The sequence below is a fragment of the Triticum dicoccoides genome, chromosome 5B, assembly GCF_002162155.2.
Source record: "Triticum dicoccoides isolate Atlit2015 ecotype Zavitan chromosome 5B, WEW_v2.0, whole genome shotgun sequence".
Classification (NCBI taxonomy): Eukaryota; Viridiplantae; Streptophyta; class Magnoliopsida; order Poales; family Poaceae; genus Triticum; species Triticum dicoccoides.
The window spans coordinates 308,020,636-308,036,655 of record NC_041389.1 but is presented as its reverse complement, the minus strand read 5'-3'; positions in this window follow the sequence as shown (position 1 = coordinate 308,036,655).

Sequence of the window (16,020 nt, the reverse complement as noted above, 5' to 3'; positions counted from 1 at the left end):
ATGATTGATTCTCGTCGCACTTATATGTGTTAATTCTTATAATCTGATTATAAAAAAACTAATTTCCTTTTTAACAAAGTAATTGCTTTCTTGTACTACCTAGTTTTAGGAGTACCAAGGTTGACTATTTAATAATAATTAGTATAATAGCCGGATAAGGCATTCCTTTTTACTCCTGCAACAAAAGTATTATGTATGCTTAAAATATTTATATATGATCAATAGATGATACTATGAATGTTTGTCATAGTATTTGAAGATGATATGATGCAGACCAAATTAATTGTAACATATCTACGGGTGGCATTGCTTGTTGGTAAATCTATTTTCAGTTGTTCACAAGTCCAAGGAATTTAAAACATAGTACTAGTAGCTAGCGGCGTTAACGCACAAAATTGTGACAACACACCTTGAACACCAGTTTGGTAGCGCTCACATATCTTAATCTTGGTCATGGCGGTACAATCATGCCAACATCTTTAATTACGTTCTCGCAAATAAAAGAAATATTTTTTGATTAGGTCATGAGATCAAGACGTAGACCCCATGAAAATGTTATAGATGTACTAAAGTTCATATCGGTGATATGGTCCATACACGTGCCGGATCTCACAGCACTAGTAAATTTATCTCCGATCACAAGGGCCTGCGGTAGCTCTGCACTCTCGAGGCGTATCAACCTTGCTTTACCTCATTTACCCTTGAGTCCGTCCACACAGTTGCTCCGACACGCGCTTCACCGCAGCGCCGCCTCTTCGGGCTATAGCGCCGCCGCCCCGAGGTCTTTCCGTCATCGCCCGACCTGCCCGTCGCTGTTGCGTCGTCCCTTCGGGTCGTAGCGCCGCGGTCCGCGTTTCACTTCGCCATCACCGTACGTCGACCTTCCGTGGTATGCGCCTCACCATCTTTCTCGATGCGGGAACTCCATCGTTCGCACCGGTCTTCGTCACGCTGTCGGGTTCCTCGTCTACTTCAAGCATCGCTGTCGTGCTCCTAACCTAGCCGCCGCCGCCACGTTCTTCACACGGCCACCTCGGCCACGGCTACACCACTCTCCACTTTCGGCTACAGTGTGGCGGGATGTTGAGTATAATGTATATTAGGAAGTATAGGATAGACTAGGATTTGTTCCTGTCTTGCCTTGTACTCTAAGATGAGTATGTACTCCTATATATATGCTCACGAGACTCAAGCAATACAATGAACTATTCCACCAATCCTTTTTCTCCCTTCTAGCAATTTCAAAGAAAAATATTATTTTCGAACGACTTGTTTCAGTTTGAAGAAAACTAGCCCCAAAGAAAGGGGAATGCAGCAAGTTTTGAACCGAGAAAACCATAGGTCTCTCTCTGGAAAAACAAAACAAGTCGAGCTGTCGAGGGCCACGAGTTGCAAAGAACGTAAAAATTGCATTCAGACCTTTCCTGATCGTTGGAAGAAAGCGAGAAACATGATGATGCGTTCCTATGCGAACCGAGGGAGCTGCACGCGAGCTGGGAATGACCGACCATCTTGCTGCCAGCGCGTTGATCCATCATCCTGGGCTCCCCTGGCCTGGCCTGGACCAACGTTTTGTAGCTAGGTTGGCTGGCTGGCTGGATGGATGAAGAAGATTCGTGGATCGCAAGGTGGCGCGCATGCATGCATGCACGCGGTAGACGGAAAAACGAGAGGAGTTAAGGAGGGCAAGCAAGCAAGGAATCAACGGGCGCATGTGGAGGGTAGGGTACGTACGCAGCGCACCGAGTAAAACACAGGCTAGCGACCACTGACAAGTGTGGCAAAGCGGTCGTATAGTTAGTAGATGGATAGTGCGCGCGACGCAACGTCCCTTTGTTTAAAGGGCGGTGGACTTGTAGATGCCCGACGCGCACATGACCGCTAGATATGCCCTGCCCTGCCCACGCGCACATGCGATGCGAGGGTGGATTGTTCCTTGGTTCGTTCGTTCCTGCTCCTCCGGCAAGGCCCCACGCCAACTAAAAGCTTCGGCCTCGTCTGGCTGGCTGGCTGGCTGGCGGTAAACTTCCGAACGCAAGTCACCTCCCCATCCATCGGATTCGATCTTAGTAAAGGCGTTCTTGTATCATCGACGGACGCATCGGGGCCTTCACCTTTTCTCTTTTCCGTGGGCGTTGGATCCGAGAGAAAGATATGCTACAGTTGTAGTAGTAGCCTGGACACGAACCAAGGTGCTCTCGCTTTCTCTTTTTCCTCACGCTCCTCTCCCTTGTTGGCCCCGAAGCTTCCTCCCCTTTCTAATGCACTCGCACGCTTTGCCAGAATCCAACCTCGTCATATCATGTCCACATTGTCCATTTCTCTAAATTCATTTCCTTTTTAAAACAAGTTTTCTGAAACAGAGGCAAAAGACTTGTCTCATTTCACCGATTAAGCAAATATGTCACGCTGGTAGTAAGATTAAGTGCAGAATGCTAACGAGGGGGCAACAGAACAAACACGAAGGCCGAATATGACACTGGAGCAGCCTGAGCGATCGATGTGGACTTGAACTGCCCTGCGTGCCTAGCATGCAGCAGCGTGGCCCTATTGAAACTGACTCGGGTCGCGCGTTGCCGAGACACATAATATGCAACGATTTATAACACCGACAATGACAGCAGAAAGACGACTTATCGCCGAAACAACAACGTAGGTTCAATGCGCTTCGTGGTGTATGCCAGTTCGGAAATCTCTGCATGTTAACTGTCAACATGCATTGCTTAATTAGGAGGATTACCCCCGGACGTGGAGTTTCTACACCAGAGCTCAAATGTTCCTGGGTGAACAGTAAATTCGAAAAAAAAATTAAAAATGACAAAATTTAAGGAATGTTTGGAGTGTATGCAAAAAATCATCAGGAAATCACATTGGTGGAAGGTGTGGCAAAAAAGAAACCGATGTTGTGAAAACGTTACTTTCAAACGCATTTTGAAGCTTTGATTTTCCTTTTTTTTTGCCACGACTTCCACCAATGTGATTTCACGTTGAAATTTTGCATGCACAACAAGAATTTCATAGAGTATGCCACACAAATAATTCAATTTTTTTTATTTTTTTTATTTTACTCTTCACACCATGAGTGTTTGAGCCCGGGTGTAGAAAGATACTTCCGGATTACCGCCCCAACTACTGCCATAGTATTATGCTACCCTTCGGTGGTCTCGGTCTGATGACGGCGGCGCTTGCGCATTGTTTTCTTTTTAAATCCATAGCTTTTGATGAACCTTTCTCGTATTCCTTGTACTGTCAAAAGATGGTTGGTGCTGATGGTCACCGTCGTATTTCGTCAATCACTGCTTTCACAAAGCTGCAGGGAAGTTGGTGCCTTGGCAGGGCCGGTTCATCACGGCGGTTGGGCGAACAGAGTTGGTTAGATCGGTGACCACCTCTGATGCGGAGCATCCTATGGACATCACCATGTCAAGAGTCCATTTGGCAAGTGACACGTGCCACATCTACTTCATGCATACAAAGGTGAATCATCTCCTTTACACGTGTCCACTTGTACCCTTCGTGGATGGTATACTACTTGACCCCTCTCTCGTGTGCATACTTAGGTGTGAGCGGAGCTACACATTTATCATGGAGGAGTCCAAGCGCAAGAGAACATCTACACCATCCAAGACGGAAGCCTGGAAGCGGAGAAGGAAGCGCCAAGAAGAAGGCAGGAACTCCTAGGCGACCCCGTGCGCACGGGCCCCTCCGACCCCGTGCCCACGGGCCTCCCAGGCTGGCGGTCCTGAAGACCCCGTGCGCACGGGCGTGTACCGTGCCCATGGGACCCCCGTGTCCACGGGCCTCACGGACCCCGTGCGCACGGGCCCTTGCGTCCGGTCCCTGGATACCCCGTGCGCACGGGCTCCACTTACCCCGTGCACACGGGGCCCCCTGTGCGTGGCTGTTGGGCTTGGCCCTTGTATCCCCATCTCATCCCTCTTTACCCCTTCATCCCTTGGACCTATATATACTCCCCTTCCTCCTCCATTTAGACTTAGCAAAGGATATGTTAGACATATGAGAGCTTTTCTCCATGGATCCACTCCTCTAGGAGATCAAGACCTCCTCTTGGAGTGACCTAGCTCAAGACCCCCTTGTGGGAAGGATCTATCTAGATCATCAAGCCCTCATCTCCTTTATAGGATTTGGGATGAACTCTACCATGTATCTTATTTCCCTTTGTTGTTCATGTACCTTGTGGATCTTATGTGTTTGATTGTCTAGTGGATGTGTGATTTGACTTGTTCTTGAGTGTTCCTCTTGTTTTCCCTCCTTTGTTCATCTTGTTCTTGGGGGATTCCCCCTCCAATTCGTGAAAGATCTCCCCATAGGGTTCCACCCTATATCATCTTGGTATCATGAGCCATGGTTGATCACGAAATTGGAGCCCCCCTCTTTGTTTTCTAGCCTAGTTTTGTGTGATTTCGTCCTAAATCCGAAAATCCCCACCAAAAATAGCCCCAAATTTTTTTGTGATTTGTTGGTTAGATGAGATTTTGTTGGATTTGGTCCATGGATTTGGTGTTTAGCAAGTAGATCCACCCCTCTACCATCTTCCCCTACCTTCCACCCTTCAATTTTGCCCCCAATTTCGAAACTCCCCACGGATCCAGAGCAGTTCGTCCGCTCTCAGAGGACCCCATGCACACGGGCCATCGGGACCCCGTGCACACGGGCCAGCCAGACCCCGTGCGCACGGCCCTTCCAGTGTGTTTCTTCCACCTCCCTTCGTCCTCCATACCACCCCCTACCCCCACCTCAACCACATCCACGAGATCCATCGATTTGGAGCCAAAATCGCCCAGAAATCCGCCAAACCCGAGAGTCCCAGGTGACCCCGTGCCCTCGGTACGTGTACCGTGCGCACGGGACCCCGTGCCCACGGGCCCTAGACCCCGTGCGCACGGCCCTCCCATAAACAGCCGCGTTCACTTCACCATTTCGCCCATAACTTCCACTTCCGGAGTCCGATTTTCGCATTTTTTAGCTCGTTGAGTAGCTATTGACATCCCCCATCCACCTAGATAGGTTCCAACACCATTTGACTCCATCAAAATTTCGACAATTTGGCATCTTTGCCTAGGCCTTCCACCATAACATCCGCAAAACCACCATAGCCTTCCGCAACCTAACCCATTTTGCTACATTTAGCATTTGTGGTTGTTTGAGGAGTGATTTGAGTCTCCTAAGGTGTTTCGGCTACTTAGGGACGGTTGCTTCTTCACAAACCACCACCACCACTTCCACATTGACATTTCCACTTCCACCATTTGACATTTGTCATTTGAGATTTTGAGTTTGCGGTTTTTACCGTTTCCTAAGGTGTTTCGGCTACTTAGGGACGGGTCTACATGGTAACTACATCAAGAACACCGCTACTCATCATCGCAAAGGACGGTAACCTCGACGACACCATTGTATATTCCCCTTGCAAATGCATTGATAACCCCTTAGCCCATTTTGCGTTACTTGCCTATCGAGACTAGCCATTTGAGTATTGCCGGCAACGTTACTTGTGCACATTAGTGATCATACTTCCCATCGCATACATACCATATCATCGTGGTGCATATATTGCTATCATCCTTTGTGTCACAATATCGTTCCCGCATATACACAATAGCTATCTTGGTTTGTGCATTGTGCAAAAGTGGCCATACAAAAAAAAAAGCTTTTAAGCAAAAAGAGAGCAAAGAGCTCGTGAGCAAGTGCCATAGCATCATACCCCATTGCACATAAGAGCCATACCAAAATATACATCATATGGTATCATGCTTGAGAGAAACACCGGGAACCATACATACATAGCATACTTGGGATAGAAAGTTTATCCATTTTGCATCTTATAGGTTGTGCACAAGTGTCGTATCCGCCGACTAAGCAATTGTGCTAGCGTCTCTCTTGAGTTGTGCAACACGAGCGTTTTCCGTGGACTCCACATTGTGTGCTCATTCCTTGGTTGCACGACCCCATTTATCTACCCGTGTGTGTGTGTTTCCGTGTACCGCATTTGCTATTGGTCTACTTGTTTCACTTGCGAATTTGTGAATCTTTTTCAACATTATTGACTCTTGCTAACATTTTGCATCAAATTTTTGTGCCACTATCCTCACCGAGCTCTACCATAAGCCTTTACTTGTAGGTGTGAGTGAACAAGTCCGGTACCAATTCCACTATTCTTTTATTTCACATTGAGTGAAACGGGATACATCCTCAACTTTGGGAAAAGGTAACTTGGTATTGTTTATCTCATTTCCTACTCACCTCTACTCGAGTCTTGTGATGGATAGGCAAGGCATTTCACCTTCGGTCTACAACAACAACAACGAGTTCGATGCCATGAACAACAACTCCGACGCCAAGATGGACAAGCGCATGGAGGAGATCAAGGCCCTCATCAAGAACCGCAAGCGGTCTTCCTCATCTTCAAGAAGACGCTCAAGTGCAAAGACTTCCGTGCTACCATCTCCGGCAAGTACACACAAGCTTCGACATCGACATGACCATGAAGAGCGAGCTTCAGGACACGTGTTGGCTGCTCTGCCAACCCCGTGCACACGGGCCGTCGACCCCCGTGCACACGGGACCCCGTGCACACGGCCTCCTGTACCCCCGTGCACACGGGATATACAGAACCGCGACATCGACCTCAAGGCTTCAGCTTCTTCAACACCGATGGCATCTTCGCCAAGTGACTACAAGGCATCTTCGCCTTCGGATATTGGGCATCTTTGCCAACAAGCACCTCAAGACTACACCCAAGAGAAGCTACCCAAGCTCAAGTCCGCGACTTCCACGAGCTACTACGACCTCGATACCGACCACAAGATTCCTTTCTATAGGACTCAAGAACCCGAGGAGTACCTCGAGTGGGAGCGTTTGATGGACGACTACCTCAAGCTACATCAAGTTCGTCCCGAAGATCAAGTGAAGTGCGCCACAAGAAACTTCCACGACTACGCCTCGACATGGTGCCTTCACACACCTTCGGAGAGCTACGAGATGAGTTGGCCCAAGACGAAGAGAGCTTTGCGGCGAGAGTTCGTGCCTCCAACCTACACGGAACAACTTCGACGCCAATTGGAGAACACCACCTGAGGATCCAAGTCCATCGACAAGTACTTCAAGGAGATGAAGATTGCCTTGCGACGAGCCGGCGTGGACGACCCCATGTCAATGAAGTTCCACTTCATGATGGGATTGCACAACGACATCTCCAAGACCATCTTCCTCGAGAACTACAAGTCCATCGACGACTACTACATTGGTGCTCTCAAGGCGGAACAAGAACTCATGAAGGCCAAGGCTTATCCACCCCAAGCACACTTCACGGCGACCAAGCTCTACGACAAGCATGAGGCTAGTACCACCATGATGTCCAAGGCCGACAAGCTCCAAGACGATGCTCCAAGTGTGACTTCACCGCCATCCCTTTTTGTGGCAGTGATGATGCCGAGTCTACTTCGACTCTTTTTCAAAACGGTGTGGCGACGAGTTCGACTACGGAGACCTTCAAGAACCAAGCTTTGGAGGCGAGCGACAAGGTGGCGAGCAAGGACGATGCTTCCATCTTAGGAGGCGAGAGTGATGTTGTGCCATCTTCAGCCTTCATCCACGACGAGAGTGATGTTGAGCCATCTTCGGCCTTCATCCACGACCAGAGTGATGATGTGCCATCTTCGGCCTTCATCCACGGCGACCACGACGAGATGGTTGAGCATGGGACTTTCCCTTCGACCACGGTGACGTATGATGACTTGAGTGACTTGTGCCACCATATTGAGAGTGAGAGTGACTTCACCACTAGCCCCATATATGATGAGTTGCCACAATTCCCATGTGAGGAGAGCCACAACCCCCACCACTTGAGTAAGATGAGAGACTCCACCATATGCGAGATTGAGTGCACCTACTTTGAGGGAGTGAGTGAACCACCACATAGAGAGAGTGAGATAGTTGATAGGTCTCGTGAGGCCATTTGCATTTCTAAAAACTTGACCTCTACCTCTATTGTGTCTTCTCGTTTGGTGCTAGGTCCTATTTATGATGACGCGCCGATCCTCGACGACTTCGTCCTCCCTTTGGACAAGATGATGGCCATGGTGGAACATGATGCGCCCCCCACATGGTTCCATCAAGATGAAGATGACCACCATTTGGTCTTTCCCACCTCACCTACACCACTTGAGTGGAATGACAAAGGTAACAAAGGTGACGGTGATGCTCTAGTCCCACTAGTGGACATTCTTGACATTGATTGCTTGCATGATGTTGATCAACCTAGTACCATGCTTCATGATAGTATGATTTCCCCATGTGATGATTTGCCCATTTATGATGAATATGATGATTCTCATGTGGAGTCTATTAGTTGTGATGCCATGTTACATAGGATTTCTTGTGACAATTCTTTAGGTCACATCATGTTTGATAATCCACTTGACTTGTCATATGCTATGCATGAGATCCATCATATTTCTTATTTGCAATCTCTTCATAGTGACTATGCATATGCCATTAACATAAACCCAATTTGCACATATGGCATAGATGACAAACCCATGGTTATTGGCATTTGTTTCTCTTGTGATGATATTGATATGCTCCCTTTGCATCATTTATCTCATATGCCATGCCATGACCACCTAGCTTCGGATATGCATTGTTTTGGATGTTGTCCATTTTCTCCATATGATGTTTCCGATATTGCTCATGAGGAGACCCCCATAGTTTCCTCATACATTTCAGGAGATTTTGATCCATCCCATCCATTGCATGATCCCAATACTTGTGTGCACCATATGCTCCTCATGAATAAACATGCTTTTGATGTGCCATATACTTGTTTGCTCAATTTGTGTCCCCATCGTGTCATACATAATAACTATTCTTTCATGATGGATGACATGTTCTTATACCATGCATCAAATTTCTTTGAGCGATGCTTATCTTGTGCTAACTCACACGTGCACATACACATCATGATGGATGATGTGTACATTTACCACACACACAATTTCTTTCGTTTGTGTCTCTTTTGTGTAGGTACCCATGAATACTTGTCAACCTCGCAATCCCACGAGTTGACGAAACAAGCTCTTGAGAGCAATGACGATTTGGGATCACGTGGACTATCCTTACCACCGTCCCCTTCACGCAAGGACTACGCGCAACTCCTCTACTTGGCTCTCACACGACTATGGGTCATTTACCACTTCTCACATTATGCTCATTTTACCGTGTTCACTTTGCATGCTATGCTTGCTTCTATGCCTTTGCCATGGAATTGTGACCCTTGCTTGCATCTACCAATGTTTCATCATTATGCTACTTCTATGTGTATTTGCATGCTTGGTAGAGATCCTTGTTGCTATTGCCATGTTTATCATGTGCCCCATGCTATTGTCCTCATATCTTGCTTTCATGCTTGTGCTATGACATGTGAATTATTCATGCCCACTATTTGCACCAATGACATGTTTGCCATGATTCCTTCTAGTATGTTGCATCTTCGCACTACTAGCATACTTGACTTGATTGCTATGATTGCTTGCTATGTTACATCATCCATGTTCCACTATTACTTGCTTTCTTGGGTTGATGACATATATGCTCATGCCTCTCACATGATATATCTTGATCATTGTCTCTTGTGTCATACTTGCTCATCTCATGCGGTTGATGACAACCATCTATATGCTTTGCACATGATTCATATTGCTTCGTGTCATATATCTCCATGTGTTGCCTCTCTCATGCTAGATAATTTGCCATGTATTGAGTGCAACAATGCTTATAGTCTTGCTCTTAAGATTGCCCCCATAGCATTCTTACATATGTTTGGAGATTTTGACATATCCTTGTGAAGCATGCTTGTCTTACCTCTTTGCACCATATACCTAGTGCCATGAATATCGCCATTGTTGCATCATATTATTCATGCACTTGTGCTTCTAATGGTTATGTGCAAGAGAAGAGAACCATCATGATGAACCATCCGTTCTTTGTTTTGTTGTGTGCATGTGTAGGATACTTGGACTTTGTGTCGACTTCCACTTCACATGAGTTGACCATTCGAGCTCTTGAGAGTGAGCCTCATACATTCGACCACGACTCGCTTCTACACCACATTTCCTACCACTTCGGCATTGTGAAGGACGCACAAGGACATGCTTTCGAGGTGATATCATTCTATCTCGAGAACACACAAACCATGAGCTTGCATATTGTGGATCATACTTCATGTGCTGTTTGCTCCATTGCTATGCCTCATGACATATATGCCTTGTGTGTTGCATCTAGTTCTTCACATATGCCATGTCCCTTTGCTTATCACATGCTTGACTTGGTTACCTCACACATGTTGAACAATTGCTCTTTCCATTGTGTTGAGTGCCATGATATCTTCACTACACCCTATGCATGTTATGCTTGGATTGTCTTGCACTTGAACCATGTGTTTAGACATTCCACTATACTTGGTGTTGTGAATGACTCTTATACCTACCATAGATCGTTCATTGAGCACTTTATGCATGCTTGCTATAACCTTGAGGTAGATGCTTGTTCACTTATCACATATATTTGCATCTTGAACTCCCATTACATGCTTGTTCCCATGATGTACTTGATTGTGCTCAATTTATATGCTCAAATGCCATGACACACTTCTTTGTCAAACCATATGCTATGCTTGATGACAACACTTGTTGGGTGAATCACCTCTTGAATGCTTGGTTTTGCTCTTACGACAACCACATTTGTTTTTCCAAGTGCTTGTTATCTTTGCTCCTTTTGAAGGAATTACAAGACGGTGCGACATTGGAGAGTGCCCATTTGGAACTACAAGATGACGAATGCTTGGTGATCGTCCACTTCTACACGACGCCATCATCTCTTTCCCATGGTGATTTGGATTTCGATCCGAGGTCGGATCTTTCCCAAGGGGGAGGGGATGATGCGGAGCATCCTATGGACATCACCATGTCAAGAGTCCATTTGGCAAGTGACACGTGCCACATCTACTTCATGCATACAAAGGTGAATCATCTCCTTTACACGTGTCCACTTGTACCCTTCGTGGATGGTATACTACTTGACCCCTCTCTCGTGTGCATACTTAGGTGTGAGCAAAGCTACACATTCATCATGGAGGAGTCCAAGCGCAAGAGAACATCTACACCATCCAAGACGGAAGCCTGGAAGCAGAGAAGGAAGCGCCAAGAAGAAGGCAGGAACTCCCAGGCGATCCCGTGCGCACGGGTCCCTCCGACCCCGTGCCCATGGGCCTTCCAGGCTGGCGGTCCTGAAGACCCCGTGCGCACGGGCGTGTACCGTGCCCACGGGACCCCCGTGTCCACGGGCCTCACGGACCCCGTGCGCACGGGCCCTTGCGTTCGGTCCCTGGATACCCCGTGCGCACGGGCTCCACTTACTCCGTGCACACGGGGCCCCCTGTGCGTGGCTGTTGGGCTTGGCCCTTGTATCCCCATCTCATCCCTCTTTACCCCTTCATCCCTTGGACCTATATATACTCCCCTTCCTCCTCCATTTAGACTTAGCAAAGGATATGTTAGACATATGAGAGCTTTTCTCCATGGATCCACTCCTCTAGGAGATCAAGACCTCCTCTTGGAGTGACCTAGCTCAAGACCCCCTTGTGGGAAGGATCTATCTAGATCATCAAGCCCTCATCTCCTTCATAGGATTTGGGATGAACTCTACCATGTATCTTATTCCCTTTGTTGTTCATGTACCTTGTGGATCTTATGTGTTTGATTGTCTAGTGGATGTGTGATTTGACTTGTTCTTGAGTGTTCCTCTTGTTTTCCCTCCTTTGTTCATCTTGTTCTTGGGGAATTCCCCCTCCAATTCGTGAAAGATCTCCCCATAGGGTTCCACCCTATATCAACCTCCCAGGCCACTTTCCATGCCACATCGATTAAGCTTCTTGAGAGTACTTTTGTGCATTCTCAATAAGCTTGAGAGGGCCTTCCTTTGGGCGGGAGCTGAGAAGGTCTTTGGTGGGCAATGTAAGGTCAACTGGAAGGCCGTGTGCAGACCAAAGAGCCTGGCTGGTTTGGGAGTCCTTGACCTTCACTTATATGCGAGAGCTTTGCGTCCAAGATGGCTATGGTATGAATGGAAGGAACCCGATAGACCTTGGGTGGGCATGGGAAACCCACGCGGCTCTGTGGACAGAGAGCTCTTTTTTGCTGCGACGACTATCACCGTGGGGGACGGCCGGGCGACACGTTTTTAGCACTCCCCATGGCTGCAAGGACAAAAGCCCAAGGACATCGCCCCGCTCGTGTTTGCGAGCTCATACAACAAGAACAAATCTGTAAAGGAGGCCACCCAGGATCAAAATTGGGTTCATTGGATTAACATGGAGGACGGGCTTTCGGTTCACCATATTGCACAGTTTTGTATGCTTTGGGAGAAGCTCAGCCAGGTTGAGCTTCGGGATGACCTGGCCGATGACATCAAGTGGAACCTCACGACCAATGGCACATACTCGCCCGCCTCGGCCTACAAGGCGCTATTCGGAGGGGCGGTGGCAACCAACATGAAGAAAGTGGTATGGGGAAACTGGGCCCCTCCCAAGTGCAAGTTTTTCGCGTGGGTCATCAACAAGAACAAGATTTGGACGGCGAACCGGCTACATCAGCGAGGGTGGCCAAATTGCAATTTATGCCAACTCTGCAAAAGGGGGCCGGAGACGGCGGCACCCATTATGTTCCAGTGTAGGTTCTCGGTGCCCATTTGGAATGCGGTGTGATGTTGGCTTGACACGCCGGAGCTCGACATCGCCGACTGGGCTGGAATCTCTTCGGTCCATGAGTGGTGGACTAGAACGGTCCTTGGTCGCGGACACCGAAGGAAGGCGGTCTCTTAGCTTATAATGCTAGTATCTTGGGAGGTTTAAAAAGAGAGAAACGCGAGGGTGTTCCAGAAGAAATCCTCAATGTCTACCACGGTGATAGAGGGCATCAAGGTGGAGGCCAGGAATTGGGTTTTGGCCGGGACTAAACACTTGGGATCCTTGATGCCGCGAGAGTAATCCTTTTTTGTTTTCGCATCCGTGGAGGAGTAATGACCCTCTTTAAGACTTTGTTCTTACTCCTTCTTTATTAATGAGATGAGGCAAAGCTTTTGCCTCCGTTTAAAAAAAACTGCTTTCGTTGATTCGGTAATTTCCCCTTTTAGTCCCTCAACCTGGGCATAACTTTAGTCTTGTATGGTTTTGCTCTTGATCCTTTGTGTTTGTGTGCGTGCGTGCGTGTGTGTGTGTGTGTGTGTGTGTGTGTGTGTGTGTGTGTGTGCGTGTGTGTGTAAGTAAACAAAAACACCCTTTTATTGAAAAAACCCTGTCGAGCAATGTGCGGGAAAGTCGGCCTATTTTAGCATCCAGTCAAAAAGTTTTGGACACTTCATGGCCTGTCTAAACCTTCTTCTTAATCAATGAAATGACAAATCTTTTACCTTGTTTCAAAAAAAAAGTTTTGGACAGCTCCATCACCGCAACATGGAAACCGCAAGCAATTCATGGATACGGACAAGGTTGCAACATTTGAAATGGGTCACAACATTTAAAATGCACAGGCGCAATTAAAAAAAATGCTTATGTGCAACATATCACATTTGTTACAACAAAATAATCGCTATTGGGTCACAATACTTTAACCTATAAATTCAACCTAGGAAAATAACATAAGAAAGACATAGCAAAGAAACACATCTGCAACATACGTTCCACCCTTGAAAATGGACACTCATAACGCAACATGTCACTCTTTTGTACGCGGCAAAACTTATATGAGCTCACAACACATCAAAAGAAACCTAGTATGTAACATGATATTTCCAAAATAGCTAACATTTCACCAAGCACTAATCTCACCACCTTTGGCTCACTGGGGAAAAATATGTCTCGATCGAGTCCTCCTCGAGCCCGGCGGTTTGGAGAACCCATGTTTCAATCTCTAACTCAAGCTCCACAACAAGGTCATCATGACAGCAAGCTCAGGAACATTTATCTAAGCCGCGCGAGGGGAGAAGGAACGATAGAAGTGGGATAACTCACATGGAGGAGAAGGCGGAGCTAGAAGGACATTTCTCCGGTACAACAACCTTGTGGAAGGGAGTATATGCATGGATATGTCACTAGTGCAGAACCGGCCTTTAGTGTCAGTTTGTAACGGCCTTTAGTGCCGGTTTGCCAACCGGCACTAAAGAGTGGGGACTAAAGGCCCCCCCCCCTTTAGTACCGGTTCGTCATGAACCGGCGGTAAAGTGACACCACGTGGCACGAGCCAGACCCGTGTGCGCGTAGGACATTAGTACCGGTTGGTAACACCAACCGGTACTAAATGTTTGGGGGGGTTTTGGCTTTATTTTCCATTCAAAATTTTGTTGTTTGCTGGTATTTCACGATACTACAAATTGTACACGTTACGCATATATATAAATAGATTTTCTCGTACGTAGAACTGCATATATATATATATATATATATATAATCGAATGTCTCACAACCAACACCATTAATTATTCACACATACACATGTATATACATATACAATTTCTCCTACATATGTTGTCTTGGTGCCTCCGGAGCACGATGACAAGTGGTTCATGGGGGCGGTAGCGGGTAATAGTATTCTCCTTTGGGATCTATGACCTGGTCGAGCAAAAATCCGGCTATTTCCTCTTGAAGTGCTAGTATGCGGTCCGATGATAGGAGCTTATTCCGCACCTCTCTGAACTGTTAAGAAGGAGATCAATATGCATGTGTGTTAGTTGTGTGACTAGATATCGATAATGGTGTGAATAGTGTTGTGACAAACGTACCCAGTCCTGTCTATCAGATCTGCTCCTTTCGGACGTCATCATGCGAGTGTTCTCGCAAAAGTAGAATGCACACAGATTATTCCCCGGCGCCTGCTTCAGGGCCTTTACGAGAATGGAATTGAATCAGATAATGATTAATCAAGCATGATAATTAATTAATGGTATTGAAACAAGAATTAAAGAGATGGTAGCTAGCTAGTAGTACTTAATTACTTACCTTTGGTCGATGCCAAAACAACCTTTTTGCCCACTTGCCTGGAGTCACCTTGATGAACTTTGCCCATGCCCTGCCCGCCGGCAAAGAAAATTAATAAAGGGGTTATTAAATAGTTCATATCAGGAAATGACGAACTAATAATAGGCCGAGATATAGTTAATAATGATTGAAATTACCTGTTGACTATCCCCTTCATGATGGTGAAGTCTTTATCTTCTTTAGTTAGTGAGTCCAGTAATTCAACTTTTCCTTCCTCAACTTTAATTTCTAACAAGACCCAGTGCCAACTGCATGCGCACACATTTGCATGTCTTAGTTAAGCGGGCATGTGCATAAAATTAATCAACTACCGTAAACCGTATACACTTAATTATTAACATCTAGCTAGCTAGTAAGCAAAAATAGAATTTGTAGTACAAGACAGTGTGACTAACGGGAAGTTGTAAGGAAGTAGTATATCTTCATTGGTATTGAGGCGCTTCAAGAACTCTAGCATGCTTTCCTCTACACCTGCTTGATAAAATGGAAGCTTCCATATGTCCTCATTAATGGTATTTGGGTCAATGAACCCTATGCCATAGCGTCCAGATTTTTTCATTTCATACATCTTCATCCTGCATATAATACCACAGAAAAGAATATAGTGAGGATAATTACATGTAATGATTGATCAAAATTATCACTACATAACTAGCTTGAGACTTAAATTACATAAAGAAATCACTTACAGACAATAGCAACTGACGATAGACTTGTCGAGTGCGTCTTGATTGTATAACTGAAATAGTTCTGGATACTCAATGGCCGGATCTTTCTCATGGTAATAATGCTCATGCTTGACATTCACCATGAGGGACTCTCGATTGGAAATCTTGGTAATGTTCATGTACCATTGATGCAATTCATACATTCTCGTTGGGAGGTCCTTGACCTTGTCTGGATGGACCAAA